General features: G+C 40.8%; 1 protein-coding gene across 3 annotated transcripts in view; it reads right to left on the bottom strand.

The window, feature by feature from the left end:
* The window catches only part of PLD1 (phospholipase D1), a 202,206-nt gene that overhangs the window by 136,685 nt on the left and 41,056 nt on the right, over positions 1 to 24,465 (bottom strand). For 2 of the 3 annotated variants that reach the window (XM_061193434.1, XM_061193435.1), the window contains exon 1: positions 16,957 to 17,011. The exons of the other annotated variant lie outside the window; for it this stretch is intronic. The gene's annotated coding sequence lies outside the window, so the exon portion shown is untranslated. Of the gene's footprint in view, positions 1 to 16,956; positions 17,012 to 24,465 lie in introns of those variants that run through there. 3 annotated transcript variants of the gene reach the window in all.

Raw genomic sequence — 24,465 nt, 5'->3', positions numbered from 1 at the left:
TGGGCTACCCTGCTATCTCTCACTCCCTTTTCAAGGCCAACTTCTTAAGAAAGTTGTCTACTTGCTTCTTATATTTCTTCACTCTTCCCTCATTCTTCAGCCCACTACAACTGGCTTCCACTGCTACATTCTACTAGCCTTCACCAAAGTTCTTAACCGCCTGCATTTTGTGCAACCCAAAGGGCCCCTCCCCATTCTTATGTCACTTAACCTTTCATTGCTTGACTCCCTTCTTCTTAAGAGTCTCTTCTCTTGGCTTTCATGTTCCCACACTCTTCTAGATTTCCTCCTCTCTCTCTCACCACTGAGATGGAATCTTCTTTCAGACTGTTCTTCTGCTCAGCATTTACATGCTAGTATTTTTCAGGATCCTAGGATCTTCCTTTCTGACTCTACTCACCTCTCGGGGTAATCTCATTCATTCTAATGGTTATAATACATGCTGCTGTTTCCTTTCCTTGGTGTTTCTATGGCTCCCAGCTGATACCACCATTGAGTACATTCCTTTCCACTTGCCCTCTGTCTCCCCTGGAAGACTGGGAGCTCCCTGAAGGCAGGGGCCATCTCTGGATTCCCAGTCACTAGTATCTACTGGGCTCTCAGTAACTCTTTCCAGCCTTATTCTTTTTACTAAGCTTCAGATCTATATACCCAGCTACCTATGAACTTCCTTTTTAGGTGAACTTAATATTCTCAAAATAGAATTCATCATCTTCCAAATCCCAAAACATCTCCTTGTCCTGTGTTTCCTTCCTGCATGAATTGGGAACATCATCTACCCAGCTGCATAAACTGAATCCTGGAACTCATCCTCAGCAATTCTCTTTCCCTAACTCTCTATATCCAACCAATTAATAAGTCCTGTCAAATTCTAAATATCTCTTCAGTCTAGCCACTATATTTTATCTCCATAACCATGGCAGGTTTGAGGAAATGAAAAAAGGTGCAGTGTAGCTGGGCATAGGGTTCAGGGCAGGTGATGTTAAGGCATTTAGACTTTATCTCAAAGTCCCCATCCACCACCTCTCACTCCCCACTCTCGATGCTGGAGGCCTGCAGCTAAAAAGTATTCAATGATAATAATTTGGGGCTGCCCAAAATGGGATTTTGTAGGATAAGTGACATCACTTTCGATGGTTATTTTTTTTATTACCCAGATAGCCAATGGTGGTTTCCCAAATAAAAAAGATACTGGGGTAAATGGAATACTGGCTCTGCTCTCTTAATAAAGTTACTGCAGACAACAATGATTTCCAGATGAGTCTCAGGTACATAAAGTAATGCCTTCGTGGAACCATCAGAGTTCAGTTCTGCCACATTTGAGAAACAACGTAATATTTAAGGTAAACAAGCTAAACTGGATGTGCGTGGAGGGTGAGGGTTAGAGGAAGGAAGGATAGGAGGGATGAGAAACAGGCCATGCCTAATGACGCATGGGCATAGTTGACAGATGATCAATTCATCATTAAAACAGCACTAATATAAAGTTAATAAAAAGCCACAAAGTAATCAGGAAGTGCCTTAAGTTAGTAGTTTCTAAAAGTTCCTTGTTACTGTACATACATATCTGCCCCAAACTGTCAGTACTAACCAAATTCATTAAAAGTATGGTAATATGGAGGGGGGTTGACACACACAGTAGAAAGAGAAAAGAAAAATATACTGGTAAGAATCTACAAAAACAACTCTGTGAATATTAAAAACTTCTAAATTGTACACTTTAAATGGGTGAAAATTATGGTTTGTAAATTATATCCCAATGAAGCTACTTTTTAAAAAATCTGCCAAGACATAGGAATAGTAAGCAGAGTTGTAAAAAATCAATCAACATATATCAATACTCAAAAAAATATATCAATACTCAAAGGAAGAGCAGGTAGTTTTTCTTGATCTTATAGAGGAATAACAAGCAGCAAAAGTCATTTTTACATTTATTTTTGTTACATATAACAAAAATAGACAAACTACTACTTACAACCAAAAAGACCAGGGGAAGAAAAGACATTGTCAAAACACTTAGAGAAAGCAATCTGTCAATTCCCACCTTGAATATTGCTTTAATTCCACTGTTTTCACTACCAGAAGACTCTGCTCAGTGAGATTATTATGTTTTCACAAACACAACAGTCTCATTGGGAAGTTTCTGCAAAACTAGTATCTTTCTAAGAAATTACAAAAGTATGTATCACAAAGAGAACTATTATAAGCTCAGAAAAAGCATGCAAGTCTCAACAACTAGAGAAACAATTAGATAAAGAAAAGACAAATTCTGGATCAGTGATGATTTCCTTTTCAAGACAGGGTTCGAAAGAAAGGTACAAAAGATAGATGAAAAGTGGCAATACTCAGCACCTCATAAGCACACATGCGTTTGCGCTGGGTGCTTGCTGGGAAAGAAGCAGGGTGTAATTTTTTTAGTCTCTTAGGAAAACAAGTTAGTTCGTGCAAAGACAGAATCCTTTTGAAATCACTTCAAAAGGTAGATACCAAAGTGGAAGGCAGGTGTATGCTCAGAATATGATCCACCAGAATAGAAATTAACTATGCCCAGTCTCTGATCTCCGTTTCACCTAACCAAGCAAAACAATCCGGCTGATACAAAACAAAACAAAAACCTATCCTTCAGTTTTTATCCTCAGAGATAACTCGCTCAAACCCAAGGAACCAAACATAACTCACTTCTGGTTTTAAGTTAAAACATGTTGAATCCACTGTGACTCAGCACACTCAGGGTTTCACTTACTTAAAGTTGTCTGAAACCAGGTTAGCTTTAACATGGTTAGCCGACATAAGAAACAGCCAATGAATTAGGCACAGAATTAGGCAGGAAGAGTACTGGCCTCAGAGCCAGTTTTAGATGTAATCTCAACTTTGGGGACTTCCAAAAAACCCAATTCAATCTCTGTTGAAATTAAAGAATTGTCTTTGAATTTTTACACACCTACATGCCAGGCATATAGTAGATGTTCAAGAAATGCTTTCTGAATTATCACTACGAATAGCTAACATTTAGCAAGCACTTATTAAGTAAGTACTTCATATGCATTATATCATTTAATCATCACAATAACCCAATGAAGTAGATTTTCATATTATCTGCATGTCACAAATTCAGAAACTGCGGTTTAGAGAGGTTAGTAATGTGCCCATGTGACTCAACTGCTGAGTGGCAGAGAGAGGACTGCAGGGCCCAGGGTTCTTAATCAATGTGCACTTATGCACTACTGCCCTTCTGAACTCAACGGGGCACCGGCCAAAGTAATCGTAGTCATCAATGAACATATGAGGCTCCTCCAATTTAATGTTTGTTTTATTGCTTGCTTTTCCCCACCACCTGTCTTCCTGGGAGTATTGACTGTAAAAACCTTGGGATCCTTGTTATTCAAAACGTGGTCCATTGAGCATAGACATCACCCTGAAACTTGCTGGGAATGCAGAATCTTAGCCGTATCGCAGAAACAGAATCTGTGTTTTAACAAGATACCTGGGTGATTCAGAGACATCTCAGTTTGAAAGGCACTGGTTTAGACTAGCTCCAACATGACACACGTTATGACAGGAGGAAAGAAGCTCTGAGAAGGAAAATACAACAGAAATGTTATAGTCAGTGAGAACAAAACCAGCTTGCTATGGCTGTGTCAGGACCTTAATTCACCTAGATAATGGCACACAGATATTTATAAAGGACCTATAAAGATCCCTAGGGAGTTGATGATAGAGACAATGGCTGAATCTATAGGGAGTATAACTATAGTTCCACGCCTTCTAAAATCTGCAAACCTGTGTCTTTAGAAGCACGTATCACGTAGCAAATAAAAATACATTAAGTCTTCGGCAAATACTGAATCTCTCATGAGGTGAAGGGGAGAGCTGCGCTATGGACTGATAAGCTCAAGACTTGTATGATATCACCACCTTCGTTCACGATCCAGGAGTCACTTCTTAACAAGGCAACTTTATCCTTTTGAATGTTAACACATTTTTTGAGCCCAACACCAAAGTCAACTTAAATTTGAGTTTAAACTTGATTTAACTTTGAGCTATTTCAATATGGTTTATGGTTTTCTTTTTAAATCACATACCTACCTACATTTCTAGTCAGAAAGTGGCCTATATTTTTAGCCAAGAAGTGCAGGACAGCAACTGTCCTCTCACAAGAGATATGAGTTATGTTGTGCTATGAATCAGAATCTAAAGAAGCATCTGAAGGACTTAATTTTTGCTCACTATTTCTTACCCATTTAAACAGAGTTATAAAACCCCAATAACTCCACATATAAAAGCCATGCATATAAGTAAAAGTTATCTTAGTGGGAAGTGAGATGTACAGTTGACCTTTTTCTTTATTCCCACTTTTAAAATAAAAAATAAATTACATTCTTTTCCAGTCGCAATTCTGTGCTTCCCAGAGCTAAGAGACTGCACTGTACACAGGTGGAAATCCGTTCTCTTCTTCATTTCTATCCTTTTAGTCATTTGAAATCTACTAGGCAGGTTCTTCTCCTTAAAGCCTTCAACTATATATTCTTGACACTTTCTATGTCCTCTCGGTCTTCATCTAGGGGGAACCAGAACAATTAGAATGGATTTCTTGCTAATTAATCATCCAGATATCTCCTAGAAGGCTTGCTTTCACCACAATGCATCTAAAACAAGAACTGTTTTTAATTCTCAACCCATTAATTCTGTTACCATCATAAATCGTCCTTGGGATTCAGAGATTTTCTACAGGCTGCATTAAATAACCCAGGGTATTACAATAAAGGCAAGGGGAGGACTTGGGTATGCTCAGAGCCAGAGGGCAAGTGGGAAGACGAGCCAAGTTTAGGGCTGTGCGGCCCCCAAGGATTCTGACTCAGAGTTGAGTCCAGAGGCCATGGAAACAGGAAGGCACATATTAACTACAAAGAAGCACTGAAGGGGCCTGAGTCAGCCTACGATGGGGGCTCAGGGGCCTGAGGAGTCCCACGAGAGAATCAAATATACATAAGTTTCCCACAACAGACCCAAATTCCCATTCTCAATGAGGCCAGTGATGGACTATATTGAAAACCAGCTACAACTGTGCTAAACCAACCTCATAGCTGGTGGCATTGTTAATGAATACACCACTTTTGGGAATAATTTAGTAATATGTTTGTAGAGTCACAAAATACTTATAGTCTTTGATCTGGTAACCACACTCTAAAAATACGGATGTATGGAAAGCAGTTCACTGCCAAGGACAAATGCAGACATCTGCATTTAGGTTTAAACACTCACAAGTACAGGCTGGGATTGCCCGGATTGGCAGCTGTTTTGTGAAAAAGCCCCAGGGATTTGGGATGAACCAACTTCACTTTAGGGCTCCTTAGGAGGGAGTAGCGAGAATGGTGGGAGCATACACCGAAGTCAGCAGAGCTGGGTCTGAATCGGTTCTCCCTTCTACAGACTGTAGCAAGTCACTCAAATCCTTAAGCTTGGGCTCCTCATCTGCAGAATGAAGATATATTTCCTTGATTCTAAGATGTGCTTTCTGTCCCCCTTCCCCCAACATGCATTTTAACTTTTCTGAAACGGGCAGGACTATTGCATTTTATGTCTCCGTTTAATGTGATGGCATTTTCCTTCCTCTACTTCTCCCTGAAAAGCTGAAATTTAATTGATGGTGTATCTTGCCATTAACAGTGTCTTAGAATCAAGGAAATACAGTAGTAATACTGACCTCAGTACTGCTGTGAAGATTAAATAACATCACATATATAAGGCACTTTGGCACATTGCCTTGAAAATAGTGACTGTCCCCCCAAAATGGCACGTTAACATTATTTTTTAAGAACCGATGCACTCTTAGGATACATTATCAGAAGAGCAGTACCCAGGAAAGCAGCCAATAATCCCAGCTGCTGGTCAGACTACACTTGGAGAACTGTATTCAGTCTGAGGGCCACAGAAAAACAAAGGCAAACCATGGATACTCAGAGAACAGGGACCAGGCTGGAGAAGTCTGAAAAACATGATATTATGAGGAATGGGTGAAATAAGCTGGAATTTTTAGGCTGCACAAAAATGAGAAGGCTTTTGAACATATCAAGACCTGTGGGTGTAAGTAGATGTTTCCTCTGTGGTTCCAGCGGACAGAGCTGGAACACAGGGATGGATATTCTAGACAGGCCCATGGCACATCAGCATAGAGGAGAACTTTCTAACACTTTGAGCTCTCTAGGAGCGAAAGAGCCCTGGTGAATGGAGAGCTTCCTAAAACAGGAAGTGCTCCGTCAGCGCCCGGATGGCGCCGCGTCAGCACGTGCCAGAAGAGTCTCCTTCTTGGTCTCAGAGGCTGCACCCTGTGTCCACTTCAGCTTTAGAATGCCACACCTGCGTCTTCCTCCTCCAAACCCAGGCCAGACCTCAGGGGACCACTCTGAGCAGAGGTGGCCCCCTTGGCCGCCACGAGCTAGGGCTCCACCGTCTAGGGAAAAGCTAGCACAAAACCATGACACTGGCAGAAAGTGAAGGGAGGAGAGGACGGATTCACTGGGGTGTCTAGTATTGTAGCAATTCACATGGGAGGTAAAGATGCAGTTTGGATGAAGACTGACAGATTCGAACTCAGGCGGCAAGAGGCAGTACCAGCGCCTGAGTACCTACTCCATGTAGAATGTTCTTGTTCGGCCCTAAATGAATCCATTTAAGGGGCAGACCAGTTTTACAAATGACAGCAAAGCCTTGGTGAGATCCACATTTTTTCCTTCAGATGTAGGCCAGCTCCCTTCTTGCCCCAGTTACATACTTCTTCTTAAATTAACCCTCTATCCATGCTTTAGGGAATAACCTTTATCCATACTCTATGAAAAACTGCTAAGATGCCAGATTAAAACAGAAGCATAACTTTGGACTGTGTCTTCTTATCAACATTTATGAATACTGGTATTACGTTTACTATGAACTTTGTGATTCAACTACATTGTCAATGTTGCAAATGTTATCTAAATCTCTCTGAGCAAAGGTGGTGGGTATCAACCTTTCCCAACGAACAAGTACCTTGTTTACATCAGGCGATTAGTGGATACTTTTACCAGGTAAAAATGAATGGCTCAGTAACTAACTGAAGGACCTTGTCTTATTCCCCAGATGATGCTACTTTTGGTCCAAGAGAAACCATAGGCTATGGCTCAGCCCTTGGGTAGTCAAGGCTTACCTACACATCTTTTGTCAAAGACGTTTCTTATGATTGATACCTCTGTAAAACCAGATATAGTTAGGAATCCATATGACATAAGATCAAAATTCTCTCTTCCACAATTACCACATGCCAGGTGCTAGAATGGAGTTTAGGAGCACAAAGGTCAACAGCTCTCGCAGCCCAGGGAAGGAGACAGGCTTTTGACAGCTACCTGCCACAGTGTGTCCAGAACTGCAGTAGGAGCCTGGAGGAGGAAGTGCTCAACCTGGGGTTTGGGGAAGGTTGCTGCTGGAAAGGCATGCTGGAAACGAGTCTTGAAGACTGGGTAGGAGTTCACCGCGCATACTTGAAGGGAAAGCACATACCAAGAAAAAGAAACAGTTACAGTGTGTTGGAGTACCTAACCTAAAGTCCAATAAAATTATCCTCGCATGTTTGAGCAAGAGAGTGGGGCAGGGCGAGGGCCATAATAATTGTTTTCAGATATCTGGGGGACTATCTGATTAGGTGTTTGCTTCTCTATGTAGAAGGTACTATGTGAATGGGAAAGGGGGGTGCCTACGAGAGTGTACACTTCAGTTTAATGTATATAAGGCCATTCTTTAAAAAAGAACTATTTATAAAGAAACTGGTTGCCTGGAGTAGACAAGTTTACTTCATAATTATATAGTTTTGGAGTCACTTTGGGTTCTAATTCTAGCTTAGCTCATGGTAAGTGCTTAATAAATAGTGACTATCCATATTGTGAGGTGGTGAACTCACCTTCACACTGTGAGTTCCAACACCAAGCTGTCATCTCTGGCTCTGTCTCATGCACGGGGTATGAAGGTGGACCAGAGACCATCAAGGTCCCTCCCAGGTCCCAGCCTGGGGCTTCATTTCAGTGTCTCTGCCCATTTCTGATCTGGCAATATTCCCTCAGCTCACTAGGAAGGACACTGGAGAAATGTCCATTCATAACCCGCTATATAAATGTTAGCTCTCATTTTATTCCTGTGTGTGCGTGTGTGTGTGTGTGTGTGTGTGTGTGTTTAATGGTATGTAAATATTCTTGCAAGCCAGCTCAAATCCTCAGTAGTACATAGATGAAGTCAGAAAGAATGAAATAAAATAACTCCTACAGTTTATTATAAATGACACTAATAACAATAGGTAACATTCACTTAACACTCATGCATCAGGCACTGTGGGAGGCACTATATACACATTATTTCATTTAATACTCATCAGAACCCTAAAAGGTAAGTACTAGTATTATGATCCTCATTCTACAGATAAGGAAATTGAGTCTTAGAGAAGTCAAGTAAGTCACTCAAGGTCCCATCTAATAAGCTGTGGTCTAACCTAACAATTTTGCAGCACGGCCTACAATCTCATATTAATGGATATGTACTCCCATATATTTTTAAAATTTGAATACTGAATATTTTTTATTTGAATCTTGAATACAGGGATTCCAGAAAACAAAAATAAGCCCCTTAATCTAGTAAATAGGTGACAACACTGAGTTCATCTGGTCTCAATCTCACAGTTCAAGACACTATTGAGAAGAAAGGGCCCACAGAGTAACCAGGTCATGTTCACCTAAGCGGTCTTTGAGCATCAAATTAAAATTTCTAGCTTTCTCATCCAGTGTATGATTTCATTCAATGTTCAGAATGGGCAAATCTAGAGGCAGGAAGTTAGAACAGTGGTTGCCTAGGGCTGGGTAAGGAAGAGAGGGGAGTAGGGAGAGTGGGTACAAGGTTTCCTTTAGGGGGTGCCAAAATGTTCTAAAATTAGATTATGGTGATGGTTACACAACTCTGTAAATATGCTAAAGAATACAGAATTGTACGCTTTGAAGGGGTTAACTTTGTGATGTGCAAATTATACAATAACAATAAAGTTGTTAAAAAATAATTCCCAGGGCTCAGTATCCAGTGATCTCTAGTCACTCCTTGTGGCTGCTGTCTTCCAGAACAAACATGGAAACCAGATGTGCGTTAAGTAAGCCTTTACCCAAGAACAAAATGTTCGAACAACAATGATGAGAATAAAGACCACGCCTGTAAAGCTGGTAAGTTTTCCTTGGAAGCCATAATGAGCCTTCAGCTTCTTTCTCCAATGCCATCAGGTAAGTGCTGAATGGTATTAGCTTCTGATTTTTACCAACCCAGGAAAAATGGAAATATAATTTCATTCATTACTAAAGTGTTTGTAAGTGGACAGAATGAAATATTAAAAACAGCAGCAATAGGGGAATCAAAAGACCTCAAAAGGCCCCAAAAGACTCCAGTCAAGTCGACTAGAACCTTGTGACCTTGGGGACTCAATCATTCGGGGCTTTGGGGACCTCATCTGTAAAAGAAGGAGGAGGAAGAATGAAGTCAACTACTCCAAGGTTCTCTTCCACCTTCATTATTCCAGTCAAATCATGTCTTCTAAGGACTGTCTCAGTATGTTGACTTGTCCCATTCTAAACATCAGCAACTGCCCTTGGACCAACGAAGAGTTATCAAAACATCTGGACACACTGGAAATCCATGAAAGTGTCTTTCCTGGACTGTTGTTTCAAGTATTTAAGTGAGCATCTTCCCACATCCCTTATTAAATAAACTATATATCTTATAATTTAATCAGCTATAATGTCTGATTAAGATTTTAAACCTGGTGCCTAAAAATCAAAAGGCACTTTCCTAAAATAATGCATAAATGCAGCAAAATAATTGCTCTCCAAAGTAAAAATATCCTCTCCTTTATAAAGACTGATCTGCCTCAACTCTAACCTGTCACTCCGAATCTGTTTTAATTTTTATTATAAAAATAATAAATTCTTCTTAAAGGAAACCTTAAATTTACAAACTATCTGAGGAAATTAAAAGCATTCATAGAGTTACCACCTTAAATAGATTATGGGTGATGTTAACTTACTATTAAATTTTTGTATATCTTGTTTTCATTTTTCTCTCTCCATGAATAGTTTTTATGTTTTCAAATATAAGGGAATCATATTTTTAAATATTAATATGCAGAAAAGTATAAGGAGAAAATTAAAACTGCCAGAAATTCCCACCTTTAAAATAATCCCTAAACCCCAATTAACTTAAGGTGATCATCCATTCTGTTCTCTCCCTAAGCATAACACATATAGAGACAGGTATATTTTATTTTATTTTGATTTATTTATTTTTTTGATTTATTTATTTTTGGCTGCGTTGGGTCTTTGTTGCTGTGCACGGGCTTTCTCTAGTTGCGGTGAGCGGGGGCCACTCTTCTACACGGTGCGCAGGCTTCTCATTGTGGTGGCTTCTCTTGTTGCGGAGCACGGGCTCTAGGCACATGGGCTTGGGTAGCTGTGGCACATGGGCTCAGTAGTTGTGGCTCTCAGGCTCAGTAGTTGTGGCACACGGGCTTTGTTGCTCCACGGCATGCGGGATCTTCCCGGACCAAGGTTTGAACCCGTGTCCCCTGCATTGGCAGGAGGATTTTTAACCACTGCACCACCAGGGAAGCCCCAGGACAGGAATATTTTAAACATAACCAAGTACGTGATGCACAAATAGTTTAATATCCAGTGTTTTATCTTAAATATCTATCATCACCATTTCCTCCGATTATAGTTTTTCTTAAGTAAAACTGTAGTAGTTGCATAATGTATCCATTATGCAGTTTTCTTCTAGTGTATATTTTGATTATTTCCAACTTTTCATGACAATAAATAACACTTCAATGAGTATTTCTGTAGTTAAAGCTTTTGCACTCCTACCTGGAAAATTCCAATCTATTGGCCTATTCCTTTTGTGATTTCCTCTATTGGTTTTAGGAAGAGAAAGTGCTTCCCCATCCAAATAATAAAATCGTTTGATTTCTTTTCTTCTTTCTTTTTTTCAAAATATAACTCCTTAACCTATGGACTGTATTTTTACATATTTTTAAAGATTCCAACCTTATTTGTCACATGTTTAAGTTTTGGCCAAATCTAGAGTAAGTTATTTGCCCCACATTTTCAAATGCACATTTATGTTTTTAAAGGAAATACATGTCTCATATTCCTGGCTCTCCACTAAGCCTCAGAAAGCCTTCAGGACTGACAAAATAACCAGAGCTTTGATTATCAGCAGGAAATCATACTGGGCAGGAATGAAGAGGACACTCATACAGGCCAAATTAAAGCTAAACAATCAAAAGGTCCAAGTTCGAGCCTTAGTGGTTTTATCATTTTAGCCTTAAAAAGTCTCAAAAGTTCCAAGATTAGCTTGTGTAGTTAAAAGACAGTTTTCAACTGTGGGCGTATTCGCCACGTGGACTGGTCACCACTGATCTCATTTACTGACCACGAGTAAGCTCTACATCCTGCCACTGGTCACTGGGTCTTGCCACTGGTCCCCAGCAGAACACGTGAGAAAGCAGAGTACAAGCTCACCCGCACAAACACCCAGTAGGAAAAGGACACAAAGGACATGCCTTACTGGTTGACAGTGGGTCAACAGAAGCATCTTTGAGTAGGCAGAGCAGCACAGATATCAGTATTTACATGGTTGCTTCACATTAATAATAAAGACTGGATTGTATTTCCCAAAGACATCAACCCCTCATACCATTTTCTCCCCACCACAGCACCCCTCTGAGGCACAATACTGTTACTGCTGACCAGCTGCTGTGACTTGGGACAAATTATGTAACTTCCCTGGGACAGTTTCATCAACTGTAAAATGGAGATAATAAAGACAACTGACCCCTTAGGGTTGTTGTGAGGATTAAATGAGAGGCTTAGAACAGGGACTGCCTTTAGGAAATGCTTTTTGAGTGTTAGTTGTTATTATTACTATTACCACTCCCTCTACTACTCCTGCCACAGGTACTAATATCTTCAACCCCAGAAATGCCAGAAGGTCAAACTTCAATTGGCTTCTTCAGAAGGAACCAAGGAACTGGTGAAGTCTACGGTCAGATCAGCCCTGGGAGTAGAATCTGTCCTCAGCCTTTGCAATCCCTCTGGGAAGTTAGTATGCACTGTCATTATTAAAATAGTTCATTTCTCTGGTGGGCGGCATCACAGTCTCCCTTGCTTTCTGCCCCACTTTCTGATATGTAAACACAAGACCCTTGCACATCGGCACCTTCAGTGAGCAGGGTTAGGAGCAAGAACTCAGCGGGTTAGGCATGAAAAAGGCAGGGGTGGCTGTACATGATGAATCTGACAAGGCCAGAAACTGCAAATCAAGAACCGACAGCTCCCCAAACAGGCACCTCAAAGATGAAGACTGTGGGCAGGAAATGAGAGTGATCTGGGGTGTGAATGGAACCAGACAATAGGTGAACATTTATCATAAAGGTTCAGCAGTCAGAAAACCCACTCCTGACATCATGATTCCTCCTGGTTATTCATTTCTTTCCTCTAAGTCCTTACCTTCTACTGACATTTAACCTTCCTGATGTTTCGAGGGTGGGCCAATTCATGTTGAAATAATGGATCATCAACTATGTTCATAACCATCTGAGATTTATGAGGCATCAAGGGTACTTTTGACTGTTAACAAGAAAGCATGTTGGATAAAAATTAATCGGCTCAAAGCTTAACCTGATATGGAATGGGAAAAATGTCCGTCTCTACTTGATTTTAGCCAAAAAGCAGAGCTGTCACAAAACTAAACCAGTCTGGCAAGATGAGAACAAAACTGCAATGTGTGTGCCAAGCCTGGAATCAGGAATAAGATTTGCTTCCATCCCAAATTACAGATTTTGAGCACTTTATTGCACAGTCTTTTTTTTCCCCCTCATGTTTGGAGGAAGCTTATTGTAATGAATATCCTTTGGGAAAACCCAAAAATCTGGTTTTTAAGGAGTTTCCCCTCTTACTCTATCCTTTGCCACATTGTTTATTTCTGTTTCTAATCAGTACTGTTCTGTTATCATCTGTAGAAGAAAAGGCTGCGAAGCACTTGGGAACACAGAAACTGAGACCTACCAGACCTAAATGAGCTTTAGGTGAGCTTTTTAAGACTTTTATCCATGCCAGCTAAGCGCAAACAAGTAATCAACAAGTAAAATGTCTTAACACAGTCCTTAAAATCACTGAGGAGCTACAATCAGATTGACAGAAGTCTCCTTTAAAATTTTAAGTTAATAGCATTTAATAATTAATAATAGCACGTATGCAGTACTAGCATATATTAAGCAAGTCACAGCAATCTCTGCTCTTTTTTTTTTGGATTTACTGTTGAAGAAAATATCTGCAGAGGCAGGGGTAATAATACAGCTGTACAATTGTGTCTTGAGGGGGATAAAGTACAGTCAATTTTGCAATCCTGAGATAGCATGCAGCCATAACTTTGCAACTTCAGCCTCAGCAGAGATAGGACTGGGATCTTTAAACTTTAGCAAATAACCTCAAAGATTTCTTTAAGTACCCATTTCTGTCTCCCTTCTCCCTCAATTTTATATTTTTAAATACAGGAGAACCTGAGAGAAGAGACCCTTTCTGAAACACTGTATTTCCCAGCGGGGGAAAAAAGAGGAGACTAAAATGGCAATAACAGAAGCATATTAGCATATTTTAAAACACCCATACTGGGACTTCCCTGGTGGCACAGTGGTTAAGAATCTGCCTGGGGCTTCCCTGGTGGCGCACTGGTTGAGAATCTGCCTGCTAATGCAGGGGACACGGGTTCAAGCCCTGGTCTGGGAAGATCCCACATGCCGCAGAGCAACTGGGCCCGTGAGCCACAACTACTGAGCCTGCGCGTCTGGAGCCTGTGCTCCGCAACAAGAAAGACCGCGATAGTGAGAGACCCGCGCACCGCGATGAAGAGTGGCCCCCGCTTGCCACAACTAGAGAAAGCCCTCGCACAGAAACGAAGACCCAACACAGCCCAAAATAAATAAATAAATAAATAAAAATAAAAAAAAAAAGAGTCCGCCTGGCAGTGCAGGGGACACAGGTTCGAGCTCTGGTCCGGGAAGATCCCACATGCTGTGGAGCAACTAAGCCTGTGCGCCACAACTACTGAGCCTACGCTCTAGAGCCCGTGAACCACAACTACTGAGCCCGCGAGCCACAACTACTGAAGCCCACGCACCTAGAGCCCGTGATCCACAACAAGAGAAGCCACCGCAATGAGAAGCCCACCCACCACAACTAGAGAAGGCCCACGCACAGCAACAAAGACCCAGTGCAGCCAAAAACAAATAAATAAATCTATAAAAAAAAAAAAAAACACCAGCGCTTACCTTGAACTAAAGCATACATAAAGTAACATAAAAGCCAATATATTTCATAAAGTGTTGCAAACTTGAAAACATCATCAAATCGAACTACATACTCTTGTGAAACAATTTCATGCTGGATTGCTTTGGTGACAAGTAAACAAAGGTAAAATCGCTCTCTAGATGTCTAAGTTAATGAAGTTAAGGAAGATATTCTCTTGATACTTCGCTCTATTTACTTAATTTCATTTCAATACTGTTAGCGATCCTTTCATTGTCTTACAAGGCACACTCCGTTTCGACAGTCATATTTATTCCTAGAGGAATCACTTAAGAATAAAAACAGGGGGCTTCCCTGGTGGCGCAGTGGTTGAGAGTCTGCCTGCTAATGCAGGGGACACGGGTTCGAGCCCTGGTCTGGGAAGATCCCACATGCCGCGGAGCGGCTGGGCCCATGAGCCACAATTACTGAGCCTGCGCGTCTGGAGCCTGTGCTCCGCAACGAGAGAGGCCGCGATAGTGAGAGGCCCGCGCACCGCGATGAAGAGTGGCTCCCGCTCGCCGCAACTAGAGAAAGCCCTCGCACAGAAACGAAGACCCAACACAGCCATAAATAAATAAATAAACAAATGTGGGGTTTAAAAAAAAAAAAAAGAATAAAAACAGTGATGACTAAGGAAGGAATTCAGTCCAGCTTGATCCACCTGTACACTCTGCCCACGTCAACTGTTATGCAGGTATTTTCTGAGGCATTCTAGGAAAAGGTCAGACTTTTCAAAAAGAAAATTAAAATCATATTCTGGTTCCTTGCAACTATAAGCAGTAGGCCCCAGAGAAAACCATGCATCAGGGAAGCACACACAGGGTGTGAGGGACGACACCACTGGCTGGGGCTCTACACACTGCTGTCTCGTGTTCCATAAAGTAGCATCAACCATGTATAAAATCACAGTTATCCCTAGAAGATATAATGGGAAGACACAAAGAAAGGAATTCTGAAAAAGGAATTGAAAATGCACATGAACAGGTACAAATCTCTAGACTGCACATCCAACACATAAATGTCATTTCTTCTTGGCTTCCACCTGCATTTAATATTGTCCAGCAATGCATATATTACAAGGAGAACCATAACCCCCAGACCTCCGTAGGATCGACGAACTCACATTATTTTCTAAAAGAACGCAGCAACAGCACAAATGCTATGCTGACTGGCATGTCATCGCCCCGTGAGGACAGAAAGAAAATCTGACACATGCAGCAGAAAGTTCAAAACCTCATTTACTAACCTGGTGCCCCTGTGAAAGTAGTCGCTTCATATTGCTTTAAAGAAAGAATCCTTACTATGAAACTAATCTCCAAAGCAGCTGATAGCCGACAGGGGAAAAGAAAACTGACTACCCCGAGAATCCACAGACACGGGGAAAGCAGTCTGTTCCCAAGCCCCGTTTTTGGCCAACTCCCCAAAGGCCACTTAAGTCATAGCCAAGCCCACAAAGCACTTTAGCCTATAAGCTTTAGTAATGAACTTGAAACCACTCCTATATGTTAAATAGACACTGGGCTGCTGTGAGAAATAAAACTCACATACAGAATGAGCTAAGGCTTCAGGCTTCATTTTTGTACTTGCTACCCAAGAAAACTGTAACACACCAGCTGAAACAAAGAGCGCTCTCACTCCCTTCTTGCCCCTCAGATGCTGTATTAAAGTGACTCACTCATTTTAAACAAGAGGAATACAGTCTGCCCTCCACTAGGGCCATGAAATGAGTTTTATATTGTTGCCCAAATTGGTGGTGCTGGTGATGGAACATATAGCACTATAATTTCACGTTGCCTAAGAGGGACCACATGAAGTTATTGCTTCTGAGAATCAAAGGCACATACTATCACTATTTCTAGATTTTTAAAATACATTAAATAAGCATAAAACCTCATTAATCACTAAAGTCTAAGAATTAAGTTCAAGAGGAAAGCTTATGAAAGAATCTTCTAACTTCTGATTCTGACTTAGTGTCTGTAACTGTGAAAATCACTCATAATTCAATTTCACCATCTACAGTTAGGTTATATTATAAAATAAAAAAGTTTTTTGGTGGTTTTGTAGTTTTTTATAGTTTAAACTGGGACTTAATATGACTCACAATGGTTTCAAAGTAAGAAATTTATTTTTCATTCTAGAAAAATGTAATTGATAATTTAAGGCATTTATATCTTAAAAAAATAATGTTCCAGTACATCGCTTAAGAATAAAAACCCATGCGCTGCTTTTTAACATGAAGTGTTCACAGTTATACACAATTTTCCCCTAATTTTCAACGCCAAGAGCAGTTTTAATTCTTGTTTCCATGATTTCTATCTTATTTAAATAAGACCTATTTAACATAATGGTCAAGGTTACCAAATTTAATGTTTCTTCTGAGCCATAAAGATGGGACCAAATATTCCGAGGAAAACTTGATTCACTTGTTGCCAAGTAGATTTACATGTATTTCCGGTAAAATTCAAGTTACTCAAAACCTATGAAACAGAAGTCATTAGCATATTAGATCAACAAGATCAGGAATGAAAAGCCCTGAAACTCCCTCAGATCTAACACTCACCCTGCTGGCCTCTTCTACCCACTCCCAGGGTCAGGGCTGAACAGTTTCTCCAGGGGTCACTTCAGAATGACGGGGCAAGACAGCCACCTCAGTGAGAAAACCAGCCTCAAGCCCCCGCCCATGCCTTATAAAGGAGCCAGTGCCCCACCTGGTGGCAAAACCTAGAAAAGGCTGAAACAGTTAAACCTCAGGGGAAATATTGCTTCAACGTTGAAAGAAAAAGGGAAGAAAAGGATCAGTTATAAGAGCACATTAATGCCACAAACAATGTGCAGTAGGAATCATGAAAAGTTTCTTCCCACAGAGCACAATATTTATAGAGGATATGAAAACACTCATGCAAAAAAAAAGTAATTACATTCAAAACCATCTTTTTATGTGGACCATATGATGATATGCATTCCCAGAGAGATCCTCTGATAAATAATATTGATCTCTCTTCTACCCAAAGGGCTGCAAGAAAAATTCCTGTGAGATCAACATAATCTCTGAAATGGAAGAACCATGGATAAATCCCCAACTCAACTAGCTAACTGCTGGTGGTACGGTGTCTCCATCATTCTGTTAAGAGGCTGTATCCCCAGGAGTCTTCCTACCTTTCTTTCAAAAAGTATTTCCTTTTGTCTCACATAAATTATTTCTGCTAAAATCAACGTTCTGATATCAACCTCAATGGAGATGAAGAACAGTTAAATATTGGGTTTCGAATTACACAACAGTCTTTAATAAAACTCCAGCAAAAATAAAAGTATAGTAGGATGTGGCTTTTAAACGAGCCCAAGCCACATTACTGAAACTAAAACTAATAATAATAGCTGATATTTAAGCTCTCAGTATAGGCTAGGCATGGTTCTAAAGGGCTTCAGGAGATTAACTCATTTATATCAGACAAATCCATTATTATGCCAAGTCACAGATGAGAAAACTGAGGCATCTAAAGGGTAAGTATCTTGCCAAGATCAAACAGCTAGTGGCGGAGCTGGGATTAGAACCCAGGTCATTGGGCTCTGAAGTCAGCGCTGCTAACCACATACTTTGATAATGCTGTCCTCCTGAGTGCACACCACTGGTGAAACCCTGCCAGACTCTGCTCAAATGCAAGGGAGCAGGAGTTGGCTGGACGAGAACCGCTCTATGGCAGTCCTCATGACGGCACAGGCTGGGAAAGGCTGCCCAGCCAAGCAGCCGCAGAACTGAGACCTGGAGGCCACGAGGCAGGTAAGGGATCCCCAGGCAGAAGGCACTCACTCTGTCTGCCAAGGAAAAGTGGGAAGTGGGGAGTGGGCCACTGGAGGGACCATAGGGAGCTTGGTGAGGCTGGGGGACGGACAGAAGAAAACTTTGCGAGGGAGGCAGGAGTCCTCCGATGTCACATCATGGAGGTAAAGAGACATCACGAAGACATTTTAAACCACAGTGTGTACATGTTGGAAAGAGAAGTTAAGAAGGAACTAAGCCCTGTAGGGTAAGCAGAAATTTAGAAGACGTTGCAGGTAAAGAAAAGGGCAGACCAGTGCTTTAAAATGTACAAGTCTACACTTCCATAAACATTATCAAGGAGGCTAGGGCGGTAATCCTGGCCACAGCAGCGCTCACTTACTTGCTCAAGCTAGGTTTGGGGCCTGAGCCGTGTGGAGGTTGTTAATGCTACCAACAGAACAGGGAACACAGTAGGAAGGGCAGGCTGGCGGGAGGAGCACGGGTGGGATGCACAAGCCAAGGAGTTGGCTTTTGGAGGCCAAGGCCGAGTGTGAGGTCCTGTGGGTCGTCCAGGGTGGATGTGCAGTGGGCTGCAGGAGATACAGGTCTGGTGCTCCTGTCCCCTGCATGGACGGGAGGTACACATCTAGGGTGACAGCAGCTGGAGGGCAGCAGCGGGGCACACAGCGTAAGAGGAAAAGGTGAAGTTTTAAGGCAAGCAGTATCTGAGGATTTCAGAGAGAATTCAGGACATGGGTAGGGAAATTTTTGTTTTAATTTTTACTCACCTTTAACTGAAATTTAGCATTCCTTTCAATTACAAATGTAGGCAATAATTCACAGTAAAATTAGGCATAACTGTGACTTGTCACAAGTAGAAATCAAAGATATCTTCATATCACAGTACCGTATTGCAAGTATCTCAAGGTATCGTTTCCACTCATTACTACCCCAAAATTACAGTAGTTACTAAATCTGCCACTAGCTCTTGGTAGGTAGTGCATTAATAAAGGGTGGATATTATTATATTATTACTTTTTTGGTATACTGATAACTGTATATCGGTCTAATTGGTTTCCCTGGTAACCCTATGCATACTAATTTTCATGTCTGATATTTTCGCTGTAAGAATCTTTACTGCAAGCAGTTCTGCTGCACAGCTAATTGGCCATAAGACAATTTTGCAGTAAAAGATGAAATAATGAAACTAAAATAAAATAGGGACATTAAAAAGGGCATAACAAAACATGAAAAACTAATAACAAAATTTTTTAAATATTTTCTTAGTGAAAGCAATGATACTTCTTTTCTCAAAGTCAGTCATTAAGGATTCAGGATCTCATGTTGGACATAAGTTCTTCATGGTATAAAAAAAAAATCTGCTGTAAGGCTCTTCAGATTTCCCTGGAAGTAAACCAAACAGACAAGGGATGCTGCTATTTATCTATATGTAACGTATATAAACATATATGTAAAGTAGTACATATCTGGACTACATTTATATGTTCCATGACAGTCCTTATATTTCACCAAATCATCTAAGCCAGTTTCTATGCCAAATACGAAAATTTTGTCTACATCATGTTCTCCACTATCAAATAGCAAAAAAATTTCACCATTTTCATAAAACTTATCAAGAATCATGTAACCATTTCTTTCTGGGAGATGAGAAGCTTGATTCTTCCTTTGCCTCCAACTTCTAATACTGCATGATAAACTTGGTAAAGACGGCATTACAAAACAAGCTGTTGTATCTAAATGAGCTAAAGAATTGATAATGAATGCTTAGACTGCCGTTTATTACTAGCTGCCTCTTTTATATTTGCCATAGTTTGGTAAACTTGCTTCTGACGGGTAGAGGGATGACTGTACTCACCGAAGGATCTGCAAACTGTTATGCTATTTTCTGGTATAGTATGCAGTCTGGCTTTACACTCTCTTATTTCACACTTCAGTAAGTTTTCTTTTCACCGTATTTTCTATCAAGTTGCTATAACGTAGTCGAAACCAACCTGTCCCCTAGTTATTTTATCTTTGACGGCAAAATTGCCTTTCGGCCAATTAGTTGTGCAATGAGACTGCTTTACGGCAAAGATGTTTACGGCGAAAATACCTAGAACCTCTAATTTTATTCGTTTAAATGTATGCATTTAACTTAATGCATTAAGCATTATTCTGAAACGGGACTCATTAGCGTCACTAGAATGCCAAAGGGGGGTCCATGCACACACACAAAAAACCAAAGAACGTCTGATTTAAGGGGGGGGGGAGAAGAACACAGGAAGACACTTAAAAAAAGGAATACAGAAAAGGGGAGACCGAGTATGAGATGACCTGGATTCAAACCCAGGACTTCTGATTTGTGTTCTTTCCTCCACCAACCATAGAACCCCTTCATTTGTGTCCACAAAGTGCTTTCATAGGTATCAGCTCACTAGCTCATCACAAATACCCAGGGTAGGAAAAGGCAGGCGACACCAGCCTGCCTGAAACCTCAGAGAAGCCGCTGTCCAAGAAGACACCACTCCCCGGGCCAGTCCCAGGCGTGGAACCTGGCATCTGCCGCGCCCCCCTACGGAGCCGAGCCGTAGTCCTGGGCACAGAAGAGGCGACGACGAGCCGAGCCCTCATATCACATTAGCTAGAACCTGATCAGGAGAGGACAGAAGAGTGAGTGCAGAGCCTGACGAGTAGATCCTGCTTCTCTTCAGGCTTCCGTTTGCAGGGAGGACTAACAATTTATTTGGATGTTTTGCTCAAAATTCTTTTATTTAGTTCTGATTCTTGAACGGGGTGAATTACAGGACTTAACAGTATTTCAACTGTTTGATTTTCCTTTGGCTATAATCAGAACACAAGCCTATACTTAAGCAATTAGTTTGAAATTAGATAAACAGGCTGAAACAATGCGCTCTCTGTTCTCTCCGGGCTGTGCCCACCGATGGGCGTTCATTATTTAATCTGTGTCAGAGCCGTGTTGCTAGGGCTCTGTTAACGACAACGTGGCTTATTGTCTTCACATCCATTCCCTGTTCTGCCACATCTGTCATGGCTCATATCTATATTTTATCTTTTTTGTTTTATTTTGATTCTCTTACAGGGTCATTTTCTTAACTACTACAAATTGCTCTGACATCTATTCTAACGCAGCAAAAGGTTAACATTTATTTTTTAACTTCTTGATAACAAAGAACTTAAGGGACACAAGGACACTCTTTTAGATTGCTGCAAATTTACACAAAACTATATCATTAAAGCAAGTTTTATCTCGTGGTTGGCTAGATAACCTTTTTTTTTTTTTTCAAAAATCTGATCTGTTCACAGGTTACTCTGGCCTCTTCTCATATAATGTGTGCTTCCTTTTACATGATAATGAGAATGTGGCTCTACATGACTCACCTAATATCCTTGTGGGGGAGGAAAACTTTTCCCTTCTTCCATTTAGGTTCTTTGGCTGGTCTAATAATTAAATTGACATAGACAGATTAACAGGAGAAATATAAATTTAATTTTGTACATACGAGAGCTGGTGAAAATATGAGATTCAAAGAAGTGACCGAAGCAGGCAGCTTTTATACCAGTAAAAATATGAGATTCAAAGAGGTGACCAAAGCAGGCAGCTTTTATACCTTTTAGACAAAAGAAACAATAAATTTGTGAAAAATTGACAAAACATACGGGTTTGGGCTTGGGGTAGCAAATTAATGAAGAAGTAACAAGATTTGTTTATATAGCCTTCTTGGCCCTGAATTCCCTGTCTCTGGCAATAAGGATGCCTTCTACCCTCCTGGTACAGGGTGGATCCCTTTCACATGGGAGATTTATTTCCTGCTCTCAAGGAGACAAAGGGGATTAGAGTATCCTTCTTGCACTGGCTGTTTCTTAAGTAACTTTAATTCAAAATAATCAGTATGCCAAAGTAGCATATTTTAGGGTGACATATTCTGCTTTCTTTCATGTTCTTCTGAAAAAAAGTTGAGTATTTCTTAATATGCATATTAAAATGTAAATTATTATGTTTATTGGTTGGCCTTTCATTTCTAAGCTTCTCTATCCTCTTCCTTCTTTTTTTTAAAATAAGAAGCCATAGTGAAAATTGTCCCTTGCCTTCTAGTCACAGCCACCTAGAGTGAGAATTCTTGTGGATAAAAAGAGTTCAGAATTGGCTTCCAGGCCCTGGGAACAGAAGAGCAGTGCCCTCCTGTGTCTGCTTCTCCTTGGACACATGGACACATGGACTCAGCATGCCTGCCCACTATCTGTGCCTCAGAGAGTAATGCCCTGAGCCACCTGCACTGTGCGGGAGAAGGGAGTGAACCTGGCAGCAAGAAGCCTGTGATGTGTTCCCTTCTTTCCTAATTACCCATAAGCACTTCCTTCTTGCTTGCCCATTCCTAGTAAGGAAGGGCTTCCTGTCACCTGAAGCCACTTGCTTTCGTTCTTACCTTGTTTTCTTTGCGTTGCTCTCAAACTTCCTCACAAGACCTCTCCCTCCAGCCAAACTGATTCATTCCATTTTTCAACTCCCCTAGTTCTTCCCCCACTTTGGCTTTATGCCACTGTCCCACCTTTGATGCCCTTCCACCTCATGGCCAATAAAGGATTAAAATCGTCCCCAGTGTTTCAAGGGGCAGCCCAAATCCATGCGCTCCACAAGGCCTCCTCATACTACCCTGGTTTAAAAAAAAAAAAACGCTTTTATTTCTCATACCTAGAACAATCAGCAGCAGCAAATGCATTAGGCAACTAGTTAAGCCTGATAACATTTCTACTGTTGTCTCGATTGGTTATTTAAATAGTCTATGGCATTTAACTTTTCATATACTTATATCTGTTTCCTCCAACTAAGTTACGAATAACTGGATCACAAGTTACACCTCTGAAATCAACCACTGTAAAAAGCATATAACAGGCAAAGCCCACCTTAATTAGCTATTTGTTGATTGATTATAAGAGGTTTAAATCATTTGTATTATTGAACAGTAATTACAATAACAGCCAACACCATTGCCACAAATGTCTTATTATACCCAGTATGTTATTTGACATTCACATCTGCACTATGAGGTAGATACCATGATTTCCCCCACTTCTCAGATGAAGAAAATGAAGCCTGCAAGGTTCACTTGCCCACATTCATTCAACATATATTTTTCGAGCACCTACTATGTGACAAGCATTGTTAACAGCATTAATGATTCAAAGCAGAAAGTCCCTGTCCTCAGGGAGCTTGTACGTATTCTACTAGGGGAAATAGACTATCAACAAATAAATATCAAACCAAATAATGCTAAAGGGTAAGAAGAAAACCAAAGCAGAGTAAGGGAATGGAGAGTAATGGGGTGGGGGGGCACCCTCCTTACATAGGGTGGTCAGAAAAGGCCTCTCTGAGGAGACGACACTTAAGTAGAGACCTGAATGAAGTAAGGTAACAAGCCATGTAACTATCTGGGGAAAAGGTTCCAGGCAGAAGAAACAGAAATTACAAAGGCCCTGAGGCCAAAAGAATCTGGGAATGTGCAAGAACAACAAAAAGGCCAATGTAGTCAGAGTATTGTGAAAGAAGGAGAAATAGAAGGGGATGAGGTCAGAGAGTGAACAGGGAAGTCTGATCATGTGAGGCTTTGTAAACCATTGCAGGTTTTCTTCCCCCTAAATATAATGGAAAGGCTCTAGAAGGTTTTAATCAGGGAAGTGAAATGCTGTAACATTTTAAAAGGTGACTCAAGTTGTATAAAGAATAGACTGAGAGAAAGCAGATTACTTAGAAGAATATTGCAGTAAACCAGGTGGAGATGATGGTGTCTTGGAATAGAGTGATGGCTAAGAAGTAGATAGATCTAAGACAGAGCCAAGAGGGTTTTCTGATGTAGGGAGATGCAGAGTGTAAAAGAAAGAAAGGTGCCAGGGAAGACTCTAAGACTGATATGTAAGCAACAAGGAAAAAAGTCCAATTACTGAGCTGGGGAACATGGTGGGTGGTGGGGAGTGAGAAGGTGCAAAACATTTCAGAGGCAAATCAAGAGTTCCATTCTGGAAGGGTTAAGTTTGAGATACGTTTTAGATATCCAAATGAAGATCGGTAAGAAGTTGAATATATAAGTCTGGAGTTTGGATATGTAAGTCCGGGATTCAGGACTGAGATATAAAATTGGGAGTCTGATGGCTTTAGACATTGTGATTGGCTTTAAGTAACATATTCACACCATGAGACTGACTGAGAATGGATAAAGGACAGAAGTCTGAGGACTGAGGGTCGGGGTCCTCTAACATCTAAATGTTAGGAAGAGAAGGATCCAGCAAAGGAGG

Source organism: Eubalaena glacialis, chromosome 6, assembly GCF_028564815.1.
Source record: "Eubalaena glacialis isolate mEubGla1 chromosome 6, mEubGla1.1.hap2.+ XY, whole genome shotgun sequence".
Classification (NCBI taxonomy): Eukaryota; Metazoa; Chordata; class Mammalia; order Artiodactyla; family Balaenidae; genus Eubalaena; species Eubalaena glacialis.
The sequence above is the reverse complement of the archived record's forward strand: the minus strand, read 5'-3'. Positions and strand labels throughout refer to the sequence as shown.